At 48.0% G+C, this 23,568-nt stretch overlaps 2 long non-coding RNA genes across 3 annotated transcripts; one reads left to right on the top strand and one right to left on the bottom strand.

The window, feature by feature from the left end:
- Window positions 1-10,569: 10,569 nt before the first annotated feature.
- On the bottom strand, window positions 10,570-15,670 carry LOC132668676 (uncharacterized). The gene is made up of 3 exons (XR_009605695.3): window positions 14,840-15,670; window positions 11,933-12,056; window positions 10,570-10,742 (listed from the first exon to the last, which is right to left on the bottom strand). It is a non-coding gene; the product is annotated as an uncharacterized LOC132668676 (long non-coding RNA).
- Window positions 15,671-15,761: 91 nt separating this feature from the next.
- LOC132688005 (uncharacterized) lies at window positions 15,762-21,200 on the top strand. Of its 2 annotated transcripts, XR_009614372.3 has the most exons (4): window positions 15,773-15,845; window positions 20,369-20,462; window positions 20,768-20,915; window positions 20,995-21,200. It is a non-coding gene; the product is annotated as an uncharacterized LOC132688005 (long non-coding RNA). The 2 variants fall into 2 exon arrangements; XR_009614376.3 differs by lacking the exon at window positions 20,369-20,462 and having other exon boundaries at window positions 15,762-15,845.
- Window positions 21,201-23,568: the final 2,368 nt, after the last annotated feature.

Here is a 23,568-nt window from a genome sequence, read left to right as displayed (position 1 = left end):
CTAGTTGTCGTCAACCAAACAAACGTACCTTGGCTGCCCTTGACCCTGTCCTGCGTCCTCTCCTGAGATCCTAATCAATTGGCCTCTTCTTGGGCTCTGCCCTTTCCCAGCCACGAGGCCCCCCTTTACTCCCATGTGACCTGCGGAAGGATAAAAAGTTACCTCCACCCATCCAAGCTACGCCCAGGAGACCAGAGTGAAGTACATGGTCCAAATCAGCATCCTTGAGTCTCCTAAAGAAAAGCACCCTCTCACTCTGAGTTGAACGCAATCACTTTCGTCTTAGCTGCAGTTTTTTTTTTCCAACCTATTTAACATCCTTGGCATTAGCATCTAGAGGCTTCCAGAAATGCCCCCTCTCTGTGATTTCAATTGCCATTCGCTCTCTGACCCCGAGGGACAGCCACGTTCATTCCTTGGAGGAATCTCTTCCTCGAGGTGGATGATGGTGGACCCACTGAGCACCTTCCCCTAGCAGACCCCTCAGAGTGGCCCCGTGGCAGTGCTGTCCCAGCAACACCAGCGGTATTCCCACCCCGGAGGTCTGAGCTCCTCAGAGGAGGGGCTCAAGAAAGGTTAAGGGAGGGACGCTCACCAAACAGGGGAGCTTCTCAAAAACACGAAACATAGAAAGACCATGTCCAGCAACTCCACTTCCGGGCACACACACACAGGAAATCGAACACAGAGGCTCGAGTGGATACTGACACCCCCATGGCACACGGTAGCCTTATTCACAATAAGCAAAAGGGGGAAGCGACCCGAGTTCCACGGGCAGATGATCGGATAAACAATGTGGCCTATCCCTATAACGGAATATTAGTCAGCCCTAGAAAGGATGGAAATCCCGACAGGCTGCAGCATGCACCTGCGAGACCTCATCCTAAGTGAAATAAACAGTTCACGGAAGGACAGACACTGTATGATTTTGCGTCTGTGAGGTACCTAACGCAGTCAAATTCATAGACAAAGGAAAATGGTGGGTGCCAGTGGTATTGGGACGAGAGGAACGGGGTCTTGATGGGCCCGGAGCTTCAGGAGAGAAAATGAAGTTTGAAAGATGGCTGGTGGTGACGATTACCCAACGGTATGAGCGGACTTAATGACACTGAACTTTAGATGTGAAAAAGTAGTTAAAATGGTAAATTTTATGTTATCATATCATATCATGTATCATACGATCATATATCATATATATGATATATATGTTCTATACATGCATATATGATATATATGTGTGTTATATACATATATATTTTATATCATATTTTAAAAAAATATATTTTTATTATATATATTAAAATATATCTTTTTATGTTATATATACACACACACACACACACGTATATATACACACACACACACATACACATATATTACCACGGCTTACAAAATGTAAATAAATAAAAAAAAAGAAGAAGAAAGAAAAGAGTAAGGCAGGCTCCCCTTCCCTGCTTCTAGAAGCTCCTCAGTTAGCTCGTGCCCAAAAATAGACCCGCAGCATTAGCATTGCGCCTGTCTCCTTGTTAATTGTCTTGTTTCAGATGCAGATGTTTTTCACTTACAGACAGTGGTTTTGGGGACTAGGAATACAAAATGTGCTGGTTTGGCATTTCTGAACCCAGTAAAACTTTGATTAGTTTGAATGGTATCGCTGGCTGGAGATAAACATCAGATCCAGGAAAGCCCAGCCCTTTGTTTTACACAAGCTCTAACTTAACAAGACCCCTTTTAGGCAGGAACGCCTGTGGAATCAAGCATTTTCTTTGTTGCCTGAGATTCTATTTTTTAATGCTTATGAGGGATGCGTGTGTGTATGTGTCTTCTCTCATTTTTTTTTTCCGTTTTCCTTTTTTAACATTTCTTTTTGCCTACATAAGGTGAAAAAGCAAAAATGATCAGGGAGCTAGTTTCTCTCAGTCTCAGACGGGGTGAGGAGTTACCCACCTTGCAGGGTCTCTTTCTTACCTAAAATATCCAGGAAGAAGCCATCCCAGGGCCTGAGTTCTTCCTGCCCCACTCTCCCTCACCTCCGGCTTTCACTCTTGGTCATTCAAGGGCTGCCCTTCAAAGAATCTGTCTACCAGTCAGAGCACAAAGGAAAACTAAACTTGGAAGGGGCTGGGTCTTTATGTAAAGAGCCCTGGGTTTGACTCTGAGAGCTGTCATTTACCAGCTGTGTGACTATTAATCTGCTAAACTCATTTCATCGTCTATAAATTGGGAGTAATAATAGTATCCACTCTGCAAGGAAGGGGGAGAGATTAATCCAGATGATAACTAGAAAGCACCTAGCACCAAGCTCAGGAAAGTTCGGTTTGGGTGATAGAAAGCGCGTTTTAGGGGCGCCTGGGGGGCTCAGTTGGTTAAGCATCCGACTCTTGGTTTCAGCTCAGGTCATGATCTCATGGTTTATGAGTTCCAGCTTCCCATCAGCTCTGTGCTGACAGTCCAGGGCCTGTTGGGGATTCTCTCTCCCTTTCTCTCTCTCTGCCTCTACCTGGCTCACGTGCTCTCTCTCTCGCGCTCTCTCTCTCTCTCCAAATAAATACATAAACTTTTTTTTAAAAAAAAAAGTTTTTCAGGGGCACCCAAGTGTCCGACTTCAGCTCGGGTCATGATCTTGCAAGTTTGTGGGTTTGAGCCCCACGTTGGGCTCTGTGCTGACAGCTTCAAAGCCCGGGGCCTGCTTCAGATTCTGTATCTCCCTCTCTGTCTCTATCTCAAGAATAAATAAACATAAAAACAATTTTTTTAAAGCTCATTTTATATTAGTAACTCTTGACTCCGGAAAGGAAGAGGACAGCATAAGGTTGAGCTCTGAAGAAAGATCCTGTGCTCCTTAAACTTTGAAAAATCCAAACGTGCCTCCTATAACAGAGCTCACACCGAAGGCTACTAAAGAGATGTACAACAGAACATAAGGAGGTATATCTTATTTTCAGAAGGGTTATCTCATCCCTGATGTTTGGCAATAGTGATTTTCCATTCACAGGCAAGAATTTTATAGACTCCCCTTAATAGCAATGTGCCAGGATCAGTAACAGTGACAATATATCGTTTCATGACTCCAAATTCAACTCTTCTTAAAAGTACCAGAGCAAAATGCCAGCTAAGTGTGGGATTTACTGATTTAGCTGTAGAGGAAAGAAATTCTGCAGATCAGATCAATACAACCAGTAAAAACAAACTGCAGAATCTCCATTTTCTACCGGAGGTCTGTAAGTGAGGGCATTAGATGAGGCACCTGAATTATTCCTGAGCACTTCATCTTGAGTGGCTGGAAATGGTACTTTAAAACCATTACAGGGAAAGACTATGATTTTAGGTCACCGTGATTAAATTAAACGTCCTGTACAAAAAGTTATAGATAACATTTTTTTTTTTTTGATCCAAAAATTAGAATTGGTAAGAGAATACTTTTGATCAGCCAGGGCACCGGATCAAGCCCTAACCCTCAATTAATTCTTTCAATGACTTTTAGGAACCACATCCCTTGCAATAAGAAGGCGTAAACTGGAAATACCATTTTGTGGACAGCTGGCAGCCGTACACGGAAGCGTGATTAGCCGTGACTACGTTTGAAACCATTTTATCGTTATCACCGTCGCCATTACTATTACCATTACATGTTTATTAATAATAATACTTCAGCACAAGAGCAGTTTTCCTTTTAGCCGCCTGGGGAAGTTGCCAATTTGACGATCGGCCATGTACCGTCGTTAAAAAGAATGATAGCCTCACAAAGGCATCACAGCGGTACTCACACATACTATTGAGTGTGTAAATTTGTGATTACCTTGAAGGACAATTTAGCCTTGTCCATTGTCAGATAAAACCCATATTTGCCTTGCTTCAACCCCAGAGTACTACGGCTAAGTAACTCTCTGAGAAAAATATTCACAGATGTGTCCCGAAATGAAAAGACTCCAGGGACCCCCCGGGGGGCTCAGTCGTTTAAGCATCCGACTCTTGATTTGGGTTCAGGTCACAATCTCACAGTTCGTGGGATCAAGTCCCCCATCGGGCTCTGCGCGCATAGCACGGAACCCGCTTGGGATTCTCTCTCCCTCTCTCTCTGCCGCCTCCTCTCTCTTTCTCAAAATAAATAAACATTTAAAAACAAGACTCCATGAGGTTCAGTGAAGCGTTCCATGTGCCAGTGAAAACATAGACATCACGTGCACACCCAACGAAGGGGTGTCCATTCGGGGAATGGCTAAATGAGCGTATTCGTCCGTGATGCTAAAAATGTTGCAACAATCGAGACAAATATAATAAAAGTATGCTCCCACTCTGACCTATTTCGAGCTGCCAGCACAATGCTTCTGAATGTGGGGAAGTGAGCACACAGTTGGCCCTCACAAGCTGGTGCTATTCTACTCTGTGACCCTAGACTGTTAAGCGAACAGAAGAGCAGAGCCATAGGCACAATGGCTCGTCTAACGAGAGCGCACATTTACACATTCTTTTCTGTACACGGGTGCATAAACATTGGTGAGCCCGTCACGTCTGGGGAGAGAAGGGAGCCTACTAGTGGAGAAGACAGATAGTGACTTCTGCCTCGTATCGGTTGAACACTTTGAAGCTGAAAATGAATTACCTCTGTGATTCAGTTTAAAAGACGACTACGGGGGCGCCTGGGTGGCTCAGTCGGTTAAGCGTCCGACTTCGGCTCAGGTCATCATCTCGCGGTCTCTGAGCCCGCGTCGGGCTCTGTGCTGACAGCTCAGAGCCTGGAGCCTGTTTCAGATTCTGTGTCTCCCTCTCTCTCTGACCCTCCCCCATTCATGCTGTCTCTCCCTGTCTCAAAATTAAATAAACGTTAAAAAAAAAAATTAAAAAAAAAAAAAAAGACAACTACGTATCCCACGCATGTCCCCAAAGGGTGGGTGAGATTTTGATAAGTTGGCCTGTGACTGGCTTGGACTCAGATGGGCAGGTAGGTAGATCAATAGACAGATAGACAGACAGATAGACAGGCAGAAAATTCTGAGGAGCAAGGGGAGGGAGAAAGAGAAAGAGAAGTATGAGGGACCCTGGGTGACGCCTTCTCTAAGGGTCTCTTTGAGACCCTAGAGCAGACATGAAGAAAGGAAACAGGAGGGTTAATTTGGCAGAGAAATCCAGCTCACCGGCTCCCTCTGCCCCTCACAGCGAGGCTGGGGACACCACTGACTGCGTCTAGGCCTCAGTTTCAACATCTGCAAAAGGGGGATAATAGCACGTATTCCCGCATCATCCGCGGCTTGAGCGAACCCAGAGAGACAGCAGAGGGGAGAGAACTCGAAGTGGCGTAGATGGGCTGGGCGCGTCCTAAAGTGTCAGGGCCCAGGTCACCAGTCTGTCTCTGAAGTCCTAATAAATCTCAGGGGAAGATAAAGGGTCAGTCAGTAATGGAAGGCAGCTAAGTGAACGTGACCCAGCCTGTGCTCAGGGCAGGACAGATTCCCGATAAGTGGTGTTCCGAGAAGAGGTTGACCTCACTCAAAGGCACCAGAGAAGGTGTTTCCTCAGTGCAGGGGAGGAGCTCCCGTCCCGGCGAGCACTGGGGCCCAGATGGGCCAGCAGAAGTCGGTGGGTCCTCATCCACGTCCCACAGCAGCTTTGAGAAAGAAGCCTGAGGTTCTGTGCTGGGGTAGAAAGTGGCTCTCAGAAATCTTGCTTCCGCTTGCAGTGAGCTGGGGTGGGCGCCTTGCTTCTGCCCAAGTCGCCTCCGTCCTGGGGGAGCATAGCTGGGCCATACAAATATCTGGTCCTGCTGTGTAGATATGCATACATCTCAATTACCGCACTGAGTAATACACCCCACGGAATGCCTGCAATCTTCCTTCCTAATGTCTCCTGCGTGAATGTTCAGGTCAGACCCAAATAAGGGAGTGTGATTCATAACTGGTTGACTGTTCCCTGCCCCTCACCCCCACCCACACACACTGGCTTTCTTTCTGCTCTTTGAACACATTGTGATCTTTTGCTCCTCGGGGCCTTTAGATTTACCAGAATGTTCTTCCTCCATGTTTCCTCACAACTGGCTCATCCCCGCCTTTCGGGGCTCAGCTGAGATGTCTGGCATTTGTAGGGGACGTGGGCTAAGCCGTGACATGCCTTGAACATTCTACTAAGGAGTTAGGAGGCGGTAGGGAAGATGCACCAGATTTTAGACCGCGGAGAGACTTGTTCGAAGCAGACTTCGATAAATCGCTCTGGCCGTGTTCTGCAGGATGAACTGAACGCGAGGAGAAATCGTGACGCCATGGCGACAGTCACCATAAGCAATGAAGAAGATCCAGAAAAGTGGTGGGGAAGACATTGAAACAAGACTTATGAATCAAGAAACCAATACATGCACGTAAATACACGCCTACCTTGGCATACATGACTCAGACACAGAACATCCTCACATCAAAGCCCAGGGAGGAAAGCTGTCCAACAAACTTGTGTGTGAACATCTCCGATGAGACCTGCACCTTGCAGCCTGCACTTTGAGTTTGGGGATTTTAGGTGCACTCAGCACTGGGGGGCGGGGGCGGAGAGCAGTGCGGAAGGAAACATCGTCATTCTGTTCCTTTAATCTACACATGAACAAGTCAGGTTTGCGTCTCAAAATCAGCTCCGTATTGATCTTCAGCTGGTTAATATTCATGAAGCTCTATCAAGAGGTAGGAGATTTTAACACAGTGGCCCCCGCACTCCGAATCAATTCTCATTGATTTCAATCAGCTTCTTCCACCCAAGCGTTGACGTTGCCCCTCCCGTGAAGATCTGCTCCCAAGGTCGTTGGGAGCACATGAGCGGTATAAGCAGTCGGTGGGCCCTGTCTGCCGCTGTCTGCACTTGGGGAACACTCGGATGTTGTTTGGGCAGCAGCTGGTCCTCTTTGGGGCTCTGTGGGTCTGGCTGCCTCCTAAGCCCCTTCCCCCACAAAGCCACGCGCCCTTCCAGTCACAGCCACTGGGGGAGGCAAGGTGAGACCGTGTCTCTAACAAGTACGTGTCAACTTCAGGAAAACACTGATTTTTCCAGAAGCTTAGATGCTACCAGTCCTTAAAAGCGTCTGACGAGTTCAGATGACAACCCAAATACAATTAAGTTGTGTTCAGAGTAGGATCCCACAACCAAACCCATAGCTCTGGCTCAGAACTCTGACCTCTCCTCAACTTGCTCAAAGACCGGCTTCCCCCCACCCCCTGGAAACCCAGTTCAGGTGACTTTCTTTTACTTATGTTCCGTCTCCCTCTCCCTTCTTTTTATGTATATGGTTTTGTTATTATACTTGTATTTCATTTTGTCACTGGAAGTATTGGCTTCGTGTATCTGAAGCATGCCCATGTGACGAGTTGTAGGGCAGCATTAACTCCTGAATAGACCCCAAGGAAGGAGAGCTATTAACCGAACTTGGTAGAGCTTATGGACACCAGCCACATGACAAGAAAGCGAAGGCAGCCTCTGGCCAGCAACCAGCAAGAAACCGAACTCTGCCAACAGCTACATCAAGAGATCTTTCCCCAGGCGACTCTCAGAGGAGACCCCTGCCCCGGCCGACACCTTGACCGCAGCCTTGTAGGGGACCCAGCTCCCTTTCACGCCTTCCTTGCTCTGCATGAAGGTATAACCCGAGCCTCCCCTTTAGTCTTATTTATCCTCTTGATTTAGCAAACTTCTTTGAACCGTCCTTCCATTTGTTCATCCGACAGACGCCGTGAGGCTCTGTGCCCGAGGGTGTCGCGGGCCTTGCAAATGCAAAGACGGGCAAGAGAACCCCTTGGCGTCATTGCACTGCGGATGAATCTAGGAGCCAAGAGCACATCTATGTCGCTTGCTTTTATAAATCTAGCACTAAACGTGGAGCCTGGAACTTAGTAGATGCTCTTTTTTTTTTTTTTTTAATCGGTGGCTTTGCGTGTGGTTGGAGGACAGAGTCGGCTCTGCCCCTGTTTTGACAGCTGCTTCTTTGACTCCACAAGATGGCACCTAAACCCACCACTCAGCTTCACACCTCCCCCATTTTCCAGTGACCCCCCCCCCTCCTCCCACCTTCCAAATACCCTCCATCCTCTCTCCCGTTTGCAGGACTCTTACTTACCCCTCAAAGCCCTTATGTCACTACCTTTCTGCGGCCACTCCTTCCTCTGCCAGCACAACTAATTATGCCCTGGTCACTTTTCCCTCGGCAAGTTTACACATTTTGGTTATAGCCCTTAACGCATGCCATCACGATGATCTACTATTGAAGTTTTTTCCTCCACCAGGCCGGGAGCAACTTTGTAAATCCAGCTCCCAGCTCAGCACAGAATAGCAGTTCAACGAGTACTGGATAAATTGAATTCCGCTCATTCATGCCACAAATGTTTACTAATCACGTCCTGCGCGCCAGGAGCTGGGTTTGGGGATTCAGCAGTGAACAAAACAGGCAGAAAGTCTCTGCCCTCGTGGAGCTTATATTGTATCGATTCCATTTGAAATGTCTGGTTCTCTTAGATCCCGTTGGCAAGGTTTTAATTTGCTCCCTTTGTACTGTCTTTCAATTCGATGCCAGGCTCTGGCTACGTGCCTTGGGATTTATCTTGGGAAGCCAGTGTGCGCAAACATCTCTCCAAGCCTTGGGAAATCCTGGAGAACTCTGTAAATCGAGGACACCGTGTTGTTAACGGACACACCAACGCAGATCTGTCCAGATGAAGTTGTCTTCTCAGAAAGAGCTACACTCCTCAACGGGGCTGCCAATGTTTCCACTCTTTTTGGACTCGTATTTTGGAGCCGTCACGTGGAATTTATGGCCCATTTGTGAACAGACTCGATGGGGGGGAAACGTCCCTTCTCAAGGCTTCATTTGCCACTAGAAAATTCTTAGCAGTGTTGCACCGACAAGGCAGGTGAACACGGAAGCAAGAAGGAAAGGAAGAACCACAAATGTGTGCAAACGCCTTTATTAGACGGGGACCCCATCTCTTTAACAGATGCTGCCCACACGGTGACCTGTATCTGGATGGGTAACTTCTCTTGTCTGATTACAGTTTATTTATCCATCCCCTACTGTTGTCATTGAGGTATTGATCTGTATGGATGTATTGATAGGACACCATCGATATGTGTCATTGTTACCACTGCTGTATGCATTTCCCTTATTCACAAGCAGCCCATCGAGGAGCGTTGGTTCACGTGCACGGAAGATTATTGAGGGTAAATACCTAGCAATCGAAGTGCTAGGTCACGATGTGTGCACATCCTCAATTTTATTTGCGATTGCTAAATTGGTCTCCAAATGAGTCCCACCATGTACATTCACTCTGGCAGCATGCGAGAGTGTCTTTCTCCACATATTCAGCAAAAACCGGCATCATATCGTGGGTGGGGGGGGCGGGGGGGGAGGGAGGTGCCCCATTAAAAAAAAATTTTTAACGTTTATTTTTGAGAGACAGAGAGACAGAGCACCAATGGGGGAGGAGGAGAGAGAGGAGACACAGAATCCGAAGCAGGCTTCAGGCTCCGAGCTGTCAGCACAGCGCCCAACACAGGGTTCGAACCCCCAAACCATGAGATCATGACCTGAGCCGAAGTCCGACGCTTAACTCACTGAGCCACCCAGGTGCCCCAAAAGGTGCCCCATTTTAACTTGCGTATCTGTGACTTGTTAATGTGGTTGAGCACTTTTTTCATATAAGTATTGGCTGCTTGATTTTCATATTCTGTGCTTCCTCTGTTTGCGTCCTTTGTCCGTTTCTTTTTTCCAGCAGACGATTTGTCTCTATATTATTGATTTATAGGAGTGTGTCATCTATTCCAGATAGTAACCTTTTGTCAGTTATTTATACAAATGTCTGTTGTCATAAGAAAGACTTTATTTCATGTAGTCAGACGTATCAGTCTATTCTCTCTCTTCTGCGTCCTTTGTGCACTGTTTTTAAAAACAACAATTTCTCTACCCCGAGATCAATAGAAGAATAGAACTTCGAAAAGTTCTATTATTTTGGTATTTACTCCTTTCAGATGTGATGTTTGTATATAGTCTAAACTAGGGGTGAAATATTCTCTTTTTTTCCCAATAAAAGTAGCCATTCCCCCCACAACACTGACATGGAATAAAACACTCCTCCTCACCACCACTGTCTCTTACTAGTGTCTCTGTGTGTTTCAGGGCCTCTTCCAGCCTTTTCTATGCTGTTCCTTGGATGCCCTTGTCTGTCTCTGCAGCACATTTACACTACCCATTACCACGTCTTTAAAATAAATTGCAAGACTTCTCTCCTTCTTCTTCATGAGTAACCTTGCTAGCTCTGGCCCTTTGTTTCTTTTCATAAATATCTTAGGATTATGGGACGCCTGAGTGTCTCCGTCGGTTAAGCGTCCGACTTCGGCTCAGGTCATGATCTCACAGTTCGTGGGTTCGGACCCCGCATCGGGCTCTGTGCGGACAGCTAGGAGCCTGGAACCTGCTTCCGGTTCTGTGTCTCCCTCTCTCTCTGCCCCTCCCCTGCTCACGCTCCGTCTCTGTCTCAAAAATTTTTTTAACTATCTTAGCATCACGTTCCGTCAAGTTCCGCAGAACAAAACAAACAAAAACCTGTTCGGAGTTGATTAAATTTTCTTTGCTTTAAATGGAGTCCGGTGCAACACGGGATAAAATGTGCCTTAAGGAAACAGAGCAGGGGAGGCCCTGCAGCACCTTTGAGAGTGAAGACGTCTCAGGCAACTTTTCCTTTCGCTTCCTCCACTTCCTCTGCAGGGAGTCCCTTCTGAGAGACCTGAAGGGAGGGAGCGGCTTGTCACAGGCCAGATTCAGATACTCCTAGACTCACAGCCAAGTTGCCATCAGAGATCTTCCCTGTCTCGCTGTCACAGCCCCACCGAGACCCCCGGGCTGATGTGGTTACCCCCAGGCATGGGGACAGGCTGCAACTTACCTCTGTCTCCGGCTACAGTGCCCTGACCTCCCAGGTCCCCAGGCCCAGGCCGGCCCCTCAGTGCGCCATTCTCCCAACCCCCCAAGGTGCTGACTCCTGTGGAGTGTCCCCACTCCCCACCCCCGCTGCCCCCTACCCTGTCACATCCGGGCCCTCCTTTTTCATCCCAGAGCAGCCCGCCTTCCAATTAGTTGCCTTATCGCACTGTTGCCAGACTCGTCCTCCAAAAACCTGGTCCTGGCATCTCGCAAGAGATGGTGGCCGTGACTTCTCAGCTGTGCTGCTCCAGTGGCCACTGGCCATAAGCACCTTTTAAAGGTAGACGCTAAATGAATTCAAATTCAAAACAAAAGAGAAGCCCAGCTCCTGCGTCACATTGGCCACATTTCAAGAGCCCCGTTGCCTGAGATCCACACACGGCCGCCGTGTCACATACAGCCCTGCCGTCACGGAGGGGTCTGCCAGTGCTGTCACAGAGACTCACAGCATCTCCTGTCCCCCAGGGACTGAGAGCCAAACACTCTGCGGGACACCCAGGACCCCCACCCCCCAAACGCCTGCCCAGATAGGTTACAATCAGGGCAATCCCTCAGCCTGCTTTGAGCATCTGTGACTTTCCTGACTCAGCTTTGGCTCAGTCCATTACTGTTTCTGCATCTTTTCTTTCTACCGAACGGGTTTCTTCCTTCCCGGCTCCTCTCCCACAGCGCTTCCCCTTTAACATCTCCTCCTCGAGTCTCCGGCTTGCATCGCCCACCACCCACCGCCTGCCCTTCTACTGCACTCGGGCGCAAGGTCGTGAGACTCATTTCTCTCTGGGCAGGGGCCCGGGTCACAGGGCCTCGCTCAGGGTCCAGCACCCAGAAATAGTCAGTGCGTGATTACAGAGCCTGGGGAAGCACAAAGTCTCCCCCCACCCCCCCCCACCCCACCACCATGTGAATCTGGAGCCTTCCAACACCACCGTGCCCTATCGCTCGCCCCCTTCTGCCCCCTCTTCTCTACTCACGCCCCCACGTTTAATTACATACTCATCAGACGTGCGGAATGGTCTGTTGGCTCCCCGTGTCGTTGAAAGTGTTTGTGTAAACAGCAGCGAGATCCTGTTCATTATAAAGACTTCCTCGCATTCATCGCAGCCAGTTCCGGTCTCCCCTGATTGTGGAGGAGATAGGACCAGCCACTTGGAGACAGGAAGGAGTTTATTGAAAGGGAAAACAGCGGCCCCCGAGGAGGCAGGGCGATATCCATACATGGGAGCGCACCGCTCCCTGCCCCGGGAGAGACACGGAAGGACAGGGAGAGGCAGAGGGAGAGAACAGGACGAGGGGCAGAGACACAGAGCAGAGCAAAGTAGAAAGAGAGCACAGAGGTAGAGCAAGGTCAGGGTTGAGAGGGGGAAGCTCTCAGTGAGAGACGCACACTCATAGATGGAGGGAGACGGACCGAGCGGACAGAGCAGCACGGCATCAGAGACGAGGAGGAAAGGGAGGAAGAGTTCAAGTGCCACGTCCCCCGGCCCCGCACAGCCCGCTGGCTCTCGGGGACTCTACAAACAGGACAGGCGTGACGAATCGAGAGTGTGGGCTCACGGGAGCTTGGGAAAGCCATCAAAAGAACAAATGGAGACCACACTCAACTTCGGCCACCAGAATCTTAACAACAGGCCTCTTCGACCCTGAATGTCATTTGCATTTATCTGGTCCTGCCTCTGGACAAAGAGCCAGAGGGAAAAGTTGGGAAGTGGAGAATTGCTCTGCTCTACCCAGTTGAGGCTCCCTTAGAGTCCCCCATCCAGAAATCTCAGCGAGACTGTGTGTCTTTGCCCCGGGGCAACACCCAGTTGAGGAATCTGCAAAGTGTCTCCAAAACTTTCTTTCCCTAAACTTGGGACATCTGGGCTTTTCAGAGCTTGGAATGTGCCAGATATAATTATGCCTGGTCAATGAAGAGGGCTGGCTTTCTAACGATAGTGAGACGCTGTTTTTGAGCCACAGGGAGGAAAAAAAAAATCTTGCCTTGTCTCCTTCCAGAGGCCTCCAAAGTTTACTCTCGAGTTCTGGGGACTTGGGCACCATTCTGGGCCATCTGCTTCCTCATTCACTCATTCATTCATTCACACGCTCATTCATTCATTTACCGAGTACCTGTTATGGTTGAGCGTCATGCCGGAGGGTATAGCAGTGAATCAAACAAATGTCCCTTGCATCTAGCGAGCTCCGAGCATAGTATGGACAGGCAAGCACTAAGCAAGAAACCCTCCAAGCAAGCGTCAGACTAGAAACAGGGCTGTGTGCAACAAACTGGAAAAGCACGGAGCCCCCCAAAGAGTTGAAAGCAGATCTGTCTCAGCTGCTGTGGCTACCGTAACAAAATCCCGTCGACGGGGCGGCGTCACCGACAGACATGTATTCCTCACGGTTCTGGAAGCTGGAATTCTGAGATCGCAATGCCCGTGTGGTCCAGGTGAGGTCTCTCCTCCTGGCCTCTGGATGGATGCCTTCTCTCTCTGTCCTCCCCCAGCAGAGAGAAGAAGTCCTGCTCTCTCTTCCTTCTTTCTAAGGGCACTAATCCCATCACGGGAACCCCACCCACCCTCATGACCTTGTCTAAACCTAATGCCCTCCCAAAGGCCCCATCTCCTAATATCATCACACTGGGGAGTAGGGCTTCAACATATGAATTTTGGATGGGACACCAACATCTTCGCACTAACAGACTCAGAAGGGTACCCATACGGGAATGTTCATAGTACCACCAGGTATCGGACCCAAAAGGTGGGAAACGACCCAGATGTCCATCAATGGGTGAATGACAAATTATGGCATACATACACAGTGAAATATTATTGGGCCTTAAAAAGGAATTAAGCCCTGGTACCTGCTACAACGTGAATGAACCAGGAAAGGTCACACCAAGTGAAAGAAGCCAGTCACAGAAGGCCACGCATTATACGATCCCTCTTACATGAAATATTTCCTTTGGGGGGTGGCACACGTGGGAATGAGGAGGGAGGCGGGGCGGCCAGAGGGCGAGGGGGACTGTGGCTTGGGGCGAGCCTGGATAGGTAGTCAGTGGCGGGTCTTTATAGGCCTTCTGATGCTTTTGGGGGGTTCTGTTCTTATTTCTTAGCATTGAGTGGCGCGGAGAAGAGAAGCGACAGAACCTGATAGACATTTTAACATCAGTCTGGCCGCTTTGAGAAGACTGGGTTGACGATACACAGAAATGGTACCAGGATATGGATGGGAATCTCCTTCTCCCCTTCCCTCTCCCTTCCTGCCCCCCTCTTTTTTTTTTCTTTTCTTGTTTTCATATATAAACAGAATCTGGACTGCGTTTTGAATGCTTCCATCACAGATTTTAGCCGTCAAAGCCGTCAAATATGGCTCTGTGTCTTTGTGAGCATTTCTGGAGCTAGATGCCTTCCTTTCCTTCTGTTTAGCAACCCCTTCCCCTTTCGATGTTTGCCACATGCTTTCTTTCTGTTGCCTTAAGATTCAAACAGTGTCATGAAGCCCTACTACAGGTCAAGCTCTATAACACACTGCAGCCCTCCCAAGGAACCAAACGATGTTTCGGTTCCAGAATGTGTCTTCCATTATATCTCTGATCGCTCGTCCTTCTTTGTCCCTGGGATCTTTCTCAGAAACGACCTGGATGTGCTCTGTCTCCACTGCTGTCTCCTATTTCCCATCAGAACCTTGGATCTGACCCTTCCTTCTCTGCCCCAGGCACTCTGGACGATTTGTTCTCAGTTGACCCCTGCAGCCGTGCCTCTTGATCTTAGAGCTGAATTCTGTCCTCACATCCCACTCTCTCACACACCTCCGTTTCCTGCTTTAAAATTGCCTGATCGTTGTCTACCCCGCTTTTCATTGAAATCTGACGATCCCCCTTCTCATCTCTGGTTTCACAGAGCCCCTGATTTCTCTCACCGAATCGAAGGCACAAGAAGACGTTCTTGACAACGTCTTTGTTGCTTACATCCTTTGCCCATTGCACGCATTTCCTCCACGTTTCATAAGCTGAAATCTGTCCTAGAGCCGATGTTGCTGCTGCTGCTGCGGTGATTCGTCTTTAAGTGATGTGATGTGTAAGCGGGGCTGGTGTTTTTCCATAAACATTTTGAGTAAATTGTCTTCGCTTCCCCTTCTGGGTCCCTTTGGTTGTTCTTGGCTTCTCAGATCTCCAACTGGAGGGCTTCTTCGGTGTAAATTTATAACACTCATTGTTATCGGGCAGCCGGAGGGGAGTTGAGAGGAAGCCTGAGCTATGAGTAGTGTTCACAGGAATATTTATCTCCGCGGCAATTCTTTCCATGCATGGTGAAGCTGTTGTTCCCGGCGCAGGGGGTCGTGTTCGCTTTTAATTTGGCACAGCCTCTACTCCAGTATAAACTTTGGCTATGCCCGGGCTCCTTCCTGCTGCTGTTGCCTGTTGCTGTTGCCTATAGAGGCACTTGGAGGAAGTGCCTCTATAACCCCGATCGGCTTTGCTTTGATGTGGCAGCTACATGAATCCTAAGGTCTTCTCGGGGCCCTGCTTTCAGAAGCTCCCTGTCTTTGTCACGGGGGCCACAGAGCCCACGCGTCAACCGTGGGAGCCTCCCTCACCTTCAACACGTCCTCCACCTAATTAGGAAAACTTAACGACCCCCCCCCCAGGGGGTCCTCCACATTCTCTCCCTAATGTACATGTCCTCACTGTTTTCACCCCTTTCTTCCCCGCGCGGCCACCACGCCAATCCGGGACTCCCAGGGTGCCGCTGTCACAAAGGATGCTGATCCTTGGAAGCTCAGATTGTGACATTGCCATCTGCCACGTGGCCTAGCCACGCACCTGGGTCTTCCCTCCCTCCCCCCAGCCCCCGCCAACCCAGAGAAGTGCTTGAGGTTCCACGCATTAGTCCTGATGCTAATGCTCGTGCTTAGGAAAGAGCTGGTAAGTTGTAACCTTGGTGCCTCCCTTATGTCTACCAAAACCTTCTGTCGCCATCATATTATTAGCTCCTTGCCCAGGTTTTAGTTCTGCCCTGTCCATTCTTCCTCTTTGCCATCTCTCCAATGGGGATGCAGCTAAGGGTGTCATGGAGAAGTTTTTTAAAAGTCTAAGAGGAGAGAGGTGCCTGTGATGTCTGACCCAAACACCTGGCACTTGGATTTCCTGACCGCATCTTGCCACCCTGTGCCTGCACCGTATTTGTCTTAAGGTAACAGTATTTGCATCGCAGTCAATGCTATTCAGATGAACATATTTAAGATTATTCCCCAAAACGCAGATGTATTGACCCAATACAAGAGTCACCACACTTGGGAGGGAAAACGAATCCCACTTGGACCCTATTGCCGTAATCAAATTTCCTTCTTTTCCTGAAGTTGAGATGGTATATGAATCAAGTATTTGAGGGTTTTGAAGCAAACAGGGAAAGCAAGGATGCCTTGAAAAGGGTTAAAGGCTATTAAAAGACTACATAAAAAGTGTTAGAATGGACACCAGAGTAAAAACTAAGGTGATCCATTATTGGAGATCTTTGTTCTCCCGCTGAGCTGGATGTGTCCTTTATGGTTGTTGTTTGCTTGTTTGTTTTTGTTTGTTTTGTGTGTGTGTGTGGTCTTTTGTTTGTGTGTTTTTTTAGGGATGGATAAAGAATGTCAGAGGCGGAGCGTTAGTTAAACTGATCTTCATTGCTTTGGAAATTGAAGCTCTTTCTCCAGTAAGCAAGCATATATAACTTTAATAGCCATAAAACCAGGGTGGGGGGGGAAGGGTAGGAATTAGAATAAAGGACCCTATTGCTCCCCTAACAGGATTACCATGTTGCTGAACAAATAAAAAGGAGACATATTTTCATCTATTTCAAGGCTAAATTCCCAGCCTGATGTTATCCCACCCTCTTCTGGTTGTGTTCTGGGAACAGAGAATGAGAAATTTGGGACCCAGTTGGAATAGCCCACTACGAATCTTTGGTCAGCGTGACCAGGAACCTGAATAAATGGCCAATCTCACCTAATGACAGAGAAGCAACCGATCAATGTATAAAATTGTACAAAGAACTGCAGTGATTTCCACAAGTGAGGGAGCCATACTGGCCCCTCCCATGTGTTAATTACCAAGGGACCAAGGGACATTCTGTCTGCGGTCAGAATTGCTTTCCATCTTTCTTTTGGGTCTCACCCACCTCCTGTAAGATAGTGAAAATAGAGGGGCAGGTGCATAGTCTAAGAAAGAGAAGTACACTGGGGAATGAAGACAGTGAGAAATGTCTAACAGATTTGCCTCTTGTGATTGATAAAATAGAACTTTTTGTGCATATACAAGGATTAGGACTGGGGCAGAAGTCTTGCACTTGTATTTTCTCTTACGTTAGGGTATATCCAAGAAGCATGTTCTGACGGTCTTTCCTGACGTTTTGGTTTTAAAGACAGACAAGCAAACAAAATCAATTCCGCCATCTCTTAGACCAAAGCGGGTGATTTGTCAGATGGTGATATAATTTTAGGGGAAACATGTCAGTTCTTCCTTGTTGCCGTGTTTAAGGCTCTCTTTCCTGGAGCAAGTGGCCGCGACTCTGCCGTGTGGAGAATTGTGAGTGTCCCTTTTCCCCCTTCGTGCGCTGGGCTGTGGAAAGTCAGTAGTCAGAGGTGGGGTCCTGTCCACCTCCTGTCAGGCAAACAGCTCAAGCGACGATTATTTATTTACAACAGCTAATACGATTGGTAGTAACGACTTCATAGGGAAACTCTAAGTGCAGGCAAGATGAAAAATTTACTAAATTGGAGAATAAAAATGCATAAGAAAATGTACAGAATCAATATTTCATGGCCTCTGCTTTACCTTGCTGTTCGCAAATCTATTCCCGAGTTCGCATTAAAATTTAAAGCAACGTCATGCGACAAGTTCAAGCCCTGGGTTATTTCACGTTGGTTTAGCTTTAGCGGAGTTTGTTGTTGCTTGTTTCATAAAGTCAGGGGGACCTGGGGAGAGGGGGACACTTAGGAAACCATTTAGCCAGGTGACTCTGCTTTTTACCTTTTTTTTCAGGCAGGAAGACAAAATTGTGTCTGACACACAGAGAAAGGTTGTTTTAGTCATTCACTTCTAAACCAGCTAAGCCTTAGCAATCTTTCCTGTTCAACCTTGTACCCGCTTTAAAAGGCTGTTTTTAAAACCTTTGAGAGCCAAACTATTATTTTATTAAAAAACAAAACAAAACACGTATTGAGTAGTGACTACGGGCTAAGCACTCAGTAATACCTATCTAGGACTCAATTGTGCTGGAGAAGGACCGTAACTCCTGTGTTCTCCGTAGCCATGACTTTATGAAATTACAACACCACAGAGAATAAACAGCCAGAGGGACGGATACACAATTTGAAGCAATCTGAATACTTGAGCGTAATGTGTGTGTGTGTGTGTGTGGTGTAAGTTTTGAGTAAATGCAGATAGAAAATGCTGTACCAACGTCTTGAAGAGACATTGGTATAAAGGGGGTGAAACTCAGAAAATCTACAAATAGGACAGCTCTACCCAATGCTCTCTCTCGTTTTTTTGGTTTGTTTGGTACGCAAGGCATTTGCTTGCTGTATCCATACAGCATCCGTTTCAACTACGTACCATTATTCTGAGCTCCCTAAACTATTTTATTCTATTACTTTGTGGAGATAGAGGTTTGCACATGGAGTGGCTGGTCTCAGAGGAAGAAGCAGGTTCTGTCACCAGAGAGAGAGTCTTGATGACTACCCAGGACCTGCTTCTCCACAAAGCTTTATTTTTCACGGTGTTAGCTACCGGAGATGGGTGAAGGTTTTGTGTCCATATCAAGGGACTGTGTTACATGCGGATTCCTTGGGACCTAGAGAGAAACCCAAAGCCTGACCAGTGGGCAGATGTCCAATGCTGAGTAAAAGCCCAACATGGCCAACGGCCTTTCCGTTTGGTCTGGAATGATTTCTAATCCCTCGTGGGTCAAAGAGTATTAACGATACCGTTTCCACGCCTTCTACCTGCTTGTTCGTTCTTCTGATCTGGAACACCTGAAAAATGGATGTTCTCGGTGAAGGTTAGAAATCTCGTCAAATATTTAGAGTGCTAGTGCAATAATCCCAATGCATGTTTTGTTGCTCATCGTGTGTGCTTCCATTTAAAGCTCAAGCCAGGGCTGGAAAGGGAAGGGGAGGGGGTGACCCGCGAACATGCTGTTACGGTGGCAGAAACGCCTCTTGGGGCATTTTACCCTCCGCGCGTTCAAGTGTCACGCACAGTCAAGAGTATACGGGTGATAGGAGACAGGCAATGAAGGTGAGTTTCTTGAGGAACATCTTTCTTAGCATAAACGAAAGCCGGTTTGTTTCCTGCGAGTGACAGAGGTGAAGAGAGGTATTCTAGAAGCCCTCCTCCTGAAATTGGAGTCCCGGGACCAGCTCTGCAGAATCTGGGAGCTTGCCAGACACGGAGGCTTGCTCGCCCAGTCCGGACTTCAGAATCGGAATCTGCCTTTTATTGCCCTGTCAACTAACTGAAGGGTAATTTTTACATGATAAGCCACATCCATTTAAAAAATTTTTTTATGTTTTTTATTTGTTTTTGAGAACAATAGAGACAGAGCATGAACAGGGGAGGGGCAGAGAGAGAGGGAGACACAGAATCCCAAACAGGCTCCAGGCTCCGAGCTGTCCGCACAGAGCCCGACGTGCGGCTCGAACTCACAGACCGCGAGATCATGACCTGAGCTGAAGTCAGACGCTCCACCGACTGAGCCACCCAGGCGCCCCAAAGCCACGTCCATGTAAAGAGTGAGCCTTTTAAGTGAATTTTGACGGTTGTCTACACGTAGGAAACCATCATGACAACCCAAACACGAGATGTTCCATCACCCCAAAAGATCGCACCCCTTTGCAGTCTTTTCATCCCCCTGCCCAGGCACATGTAGCCACTGCTCTGTTTTCGGTTACCGTAGATTAGTTCACGTTTTATAGCCACGGAACCCCCTAGGAGGCTCTTCTTTGAGTCTGGCCTCTTGCACTCTGAAAAATGCTTTGGAGACTCACTCATGCTATGGAGTAGATCAGTAGCTCACTCTTTTCTGTGCATTCCATGATGGGTACCTACTGCCTCTGACTACCATGGATGAACCTGCCGTGAGCATCCCCATGGAAGTCTCTGTGAGGGTATCTCTTTGGGCGTGGAACAGCTGGGTCATAGGCTGTGTGTGTTTAACTTTTTAAGACCATGCCAGTTTTCCCAAGGGACTTCACCATCCCACATTCCCACCGGCAGGACATGTGAATTCAGGTTGCCCCATACCCTCAACAACACTTTGGTCTTACTAGCCTCTTTAATTTTAGTTATTCCGGTGATGTGTGGTGCTATCGCTTTGGGGGTCTAATTTGCATTTTCCTGATCAATAGTGGATGCTAAGAGAATCTGCATTTTGACAAGAGCCCCCCTGTGCTTTGCACACACAGTATATACACGCAGCCCTGTGGGAGAGCCTTCGAGCAGACAGAGAAGGTCCAGCGTGAGGGTTGGCGGAAGCGATGATAAGAGGCAGGAACCACAGTAAGCTCAGTGATGGGTGATGACCGCCCATTCGAGGTAACTCCGATCCCCATGGGTGGGTACTTTCACCAGCAGCGTAAGAACTGAACTGACATGGGGTAGGTGTCTGTAATTGATTATTTCTTCCCAAAACACATACTTTTCTTCTGATTTTGGAAACCAGACACACTTTAAAAAAGAAACTGGAAACTCCCACAGACCCATGATGTACTGAGCATCTTTTTAAGCTAAAGCTGTGGTGCTTTATTGCTTTTTTATTGCCGCTCGAACAAATTATCGTAGCATACTGATTTCTTATCTTACAGGCTGGAGGTCAGAAGTCTGAAAATGAGACGCATGGGGCTAAAATCAAGGTGTTGACAGGGCTGAGCTCCTTCTGGGAAGAATTTTGCCTTTTTTTAGCCTCAAGAGGCTCCCTATTCCTGGGCAGGTGGTCTCCTTCCGGCAACGACGGTATGCCAACTTTTACTTTCTCCTCTGAACCCCTCCTTCTTGGATGCTGACTATTGTCTCTTTTTTCCCTCACTTCTAGAGTCTCCTGTGGTTACATTGGGCCCTCCCAGATAATCCAGGACAATCTCCCCATCTCGAGATCCTTAACTCAATCACATCTGCAAAGTTCCTTTTTCCCCGTGAACTCATCTATTCACAGATTCCAGGAATTACAACGTGGACATTTCTGGGGACCATTATTCTACCTACCATACACGCACCTCTTTCTAGGCATCTTTTTCTCTATCTAGTATCACAGTATTTATTTATTTTTTTTTTTTAACGTTTATTTATTTTTGATACAGAGACAGCATGAATGGGGGAGGGCCAGAGAGAGAGGGAGACACAGAATCGGAAACAGGCTCCAGGCTCTGAGCCATCAGCCCAGAGCCCGACGCAGGGCTCGAACTCACAGACTGTGAGATCGTGACCTGAGCTGAAGTCAGACGCTTAACCGACTGAGCCACCCAGGCACCCCGTATCACAGTATTTAAATACATCATAAGTCAGAATGATTTGCAAATCCTCCCCCCTCTTCCATGTAAGGAGAAAAGATACATGTCATGATAATAACACCTACCAGTCCTGAAAGCAATAATGAGAATAACAGTTCACATTTATTCAGTTATTAAACCAGTGTTCTATGCAACTCGTATGTACCCATTCGTTTTAGTTTCTTCGAGTTTATTTATTTTGAGAGAGAGGGGGAGAAAGAGTGCGTGTGCATGAGCAGGGGAGGGGCAGAGAGAGAAGAAGGAGAGAATCCCCAGCAGGCTCGAGGCTGACAACACAGGGCCTGACACAAGGCTTGATCCCACGAACCATGAGATCCCGACCTGAGCTGAAATCAAGCGTTGGATGCTTAACTGACTGAGCCACCCAGGCGCCCCCTTACTCATTTATTTAATAACCCTGCCACAACCAGAATTTTTGTGTTTCCCCCAAAATCCGTATGTCGAAATCCTAACCCCCAAGATAATGCTATGATGCTTTGGGAAGTGCTTCGGTCACGAAGGTGGAGCCCTCATGAATGGGATTAGTGATCTTCTAGAAGAAGCCCCACATTGCCTGTAGCCCCTTCCACCATGCGAGGACACAGACGGAGGTTCTGTGAAGCAGGAAGTGGGTCCTCACCAGACCTCGAATCTGCCAGCACCTTGATCTTGGACTTTCCAGTCTCCAGAAGGGCAAGCAATAAAGTTCTTTTGTTTATGAAGCCACCCAGTTTGTAGCATTTTATTAGAGCAGCCCAAACAGACGAAGACGAACCTGACGAGGCTGTCCCTGTTATCATTTCCATCTCACGGGTGTGGAACAGAGGCCCGGAGAGATTCGGAAACTCACCCAAGATCACACAGGTAGGCCATTTCAAAGGCGGGACCCAAACTCTGGCTCTGGGGCTCGGGTGTTCGTTTTTTTACGCACGGGGCAAGTCGGAGAAACAGAGCCAATGGGATGTATATTTAAAAGGAGATTTAAAAGGAGGGCAGAGGAGATGGAGACGAGAAGGAACGGAGGACGTGAGCCACAGCATAAATGTCAACTGGAATTTTTAGAGGCAAAGAGAGAGCCGAGCGGGAGGAATACAGTAGCCAGCTGCTGGAGGTTACTGGGCTCTGGGATGAAGCGGTTATAAGAAGGGCTGTCAGAATGTCTCCTGTATGACGAGCCGTGGAACACTTCCCTGGTATCCCAGAGAAGCCACCAGAAGGCCCACGCCGCCTGTCAATGCTTCGGGGTTAGCTGGATCCCCACCTCTTTGTTCTCCTGGATCTCTTGCTTCTCCGGTGAGGGAAGGAGCCTTCGTCTCGCTCAGGGATCTACGCTAGTTACTGTCTCTGCTGCTTTTGAGCTCCTTCCTGGTTGTTGTTTTTTGTTTGTTTTTAACCTGTTTTCATGCTACAACATGAGCGTCTTCCTGCAATCGAAAGATTTTCCAAAACCACGGCTTGAATGAGCACCTGCCATTTTCCGTCCTAATGCCTCATAACTGTTGGTGTAAGTGACGGTAAATGTGTCGGGCCAGGATGAACGGCCACGTGGACGAGCAGGGCTGTCCTTGAGAGCCGAGGGGGTCCTCGCACCCTGTGCCTACCTGGGAGAGTCCTCTCCGGCCTTGCGGTGTGCATTTGGACCAAGGTATTTCCTGAACAGGCAGTTGATGGAGAAGTAGCAATTGCCATGCACCGATTTCTGGCTGCTCCCTGCATTCTCCAGGAGAACAAAATGGACTTTTTCTCTCTCAGGGTCACAACGTGCAATTGTACATTGTGTCCGTGGCGGGGGGGTGGGTCAGAAAAGGCACACGGGCCCTTTGCGTGGGACTAGTACGATTCTGACCGAACTACCTTCCATTAGGAAGCAAAAGTTGTGGGGCCCCCCGGGTGGCCCCGTCGGGTGAGCGTCTCACTCTGTTTTGCTCAGGTCATGATCCCAGGGTCGTGGGACAGAGCCCCGAGCCCCAAAGGAGAGATTCTCTCTTTCGCTCTCCCTTCGCCCCTCCCCCGCCTCTAAAAAATACAAATTAAAAATTAAGTATGTTTTTTTAAATAAAAAAAAGGAAGGAAAAGTTTCCAGACAGATCATCCCAAACCAGACACATTCTCAAAAACAA

Source organism: Panthera onca, chromosome A3 (genome assembly GCF_046562875.1).
Source record: "Panthera onca isolate mPanOnc1 chromosome A3, mPanOnc1 haplotype 2, whole genome shotgun sequence".
Classification (NCBI taxonomy): Eukaryota; Metazoa; Chordata; class Mammalia; order Carnivora; family Felidae; genus Panthera; species Panthera onca.
The sequence above is the reverse complement of the archived record's forward strand: the minus strand, read 5'-3'. Positions and strand labels throughout refer to the sequence as shown.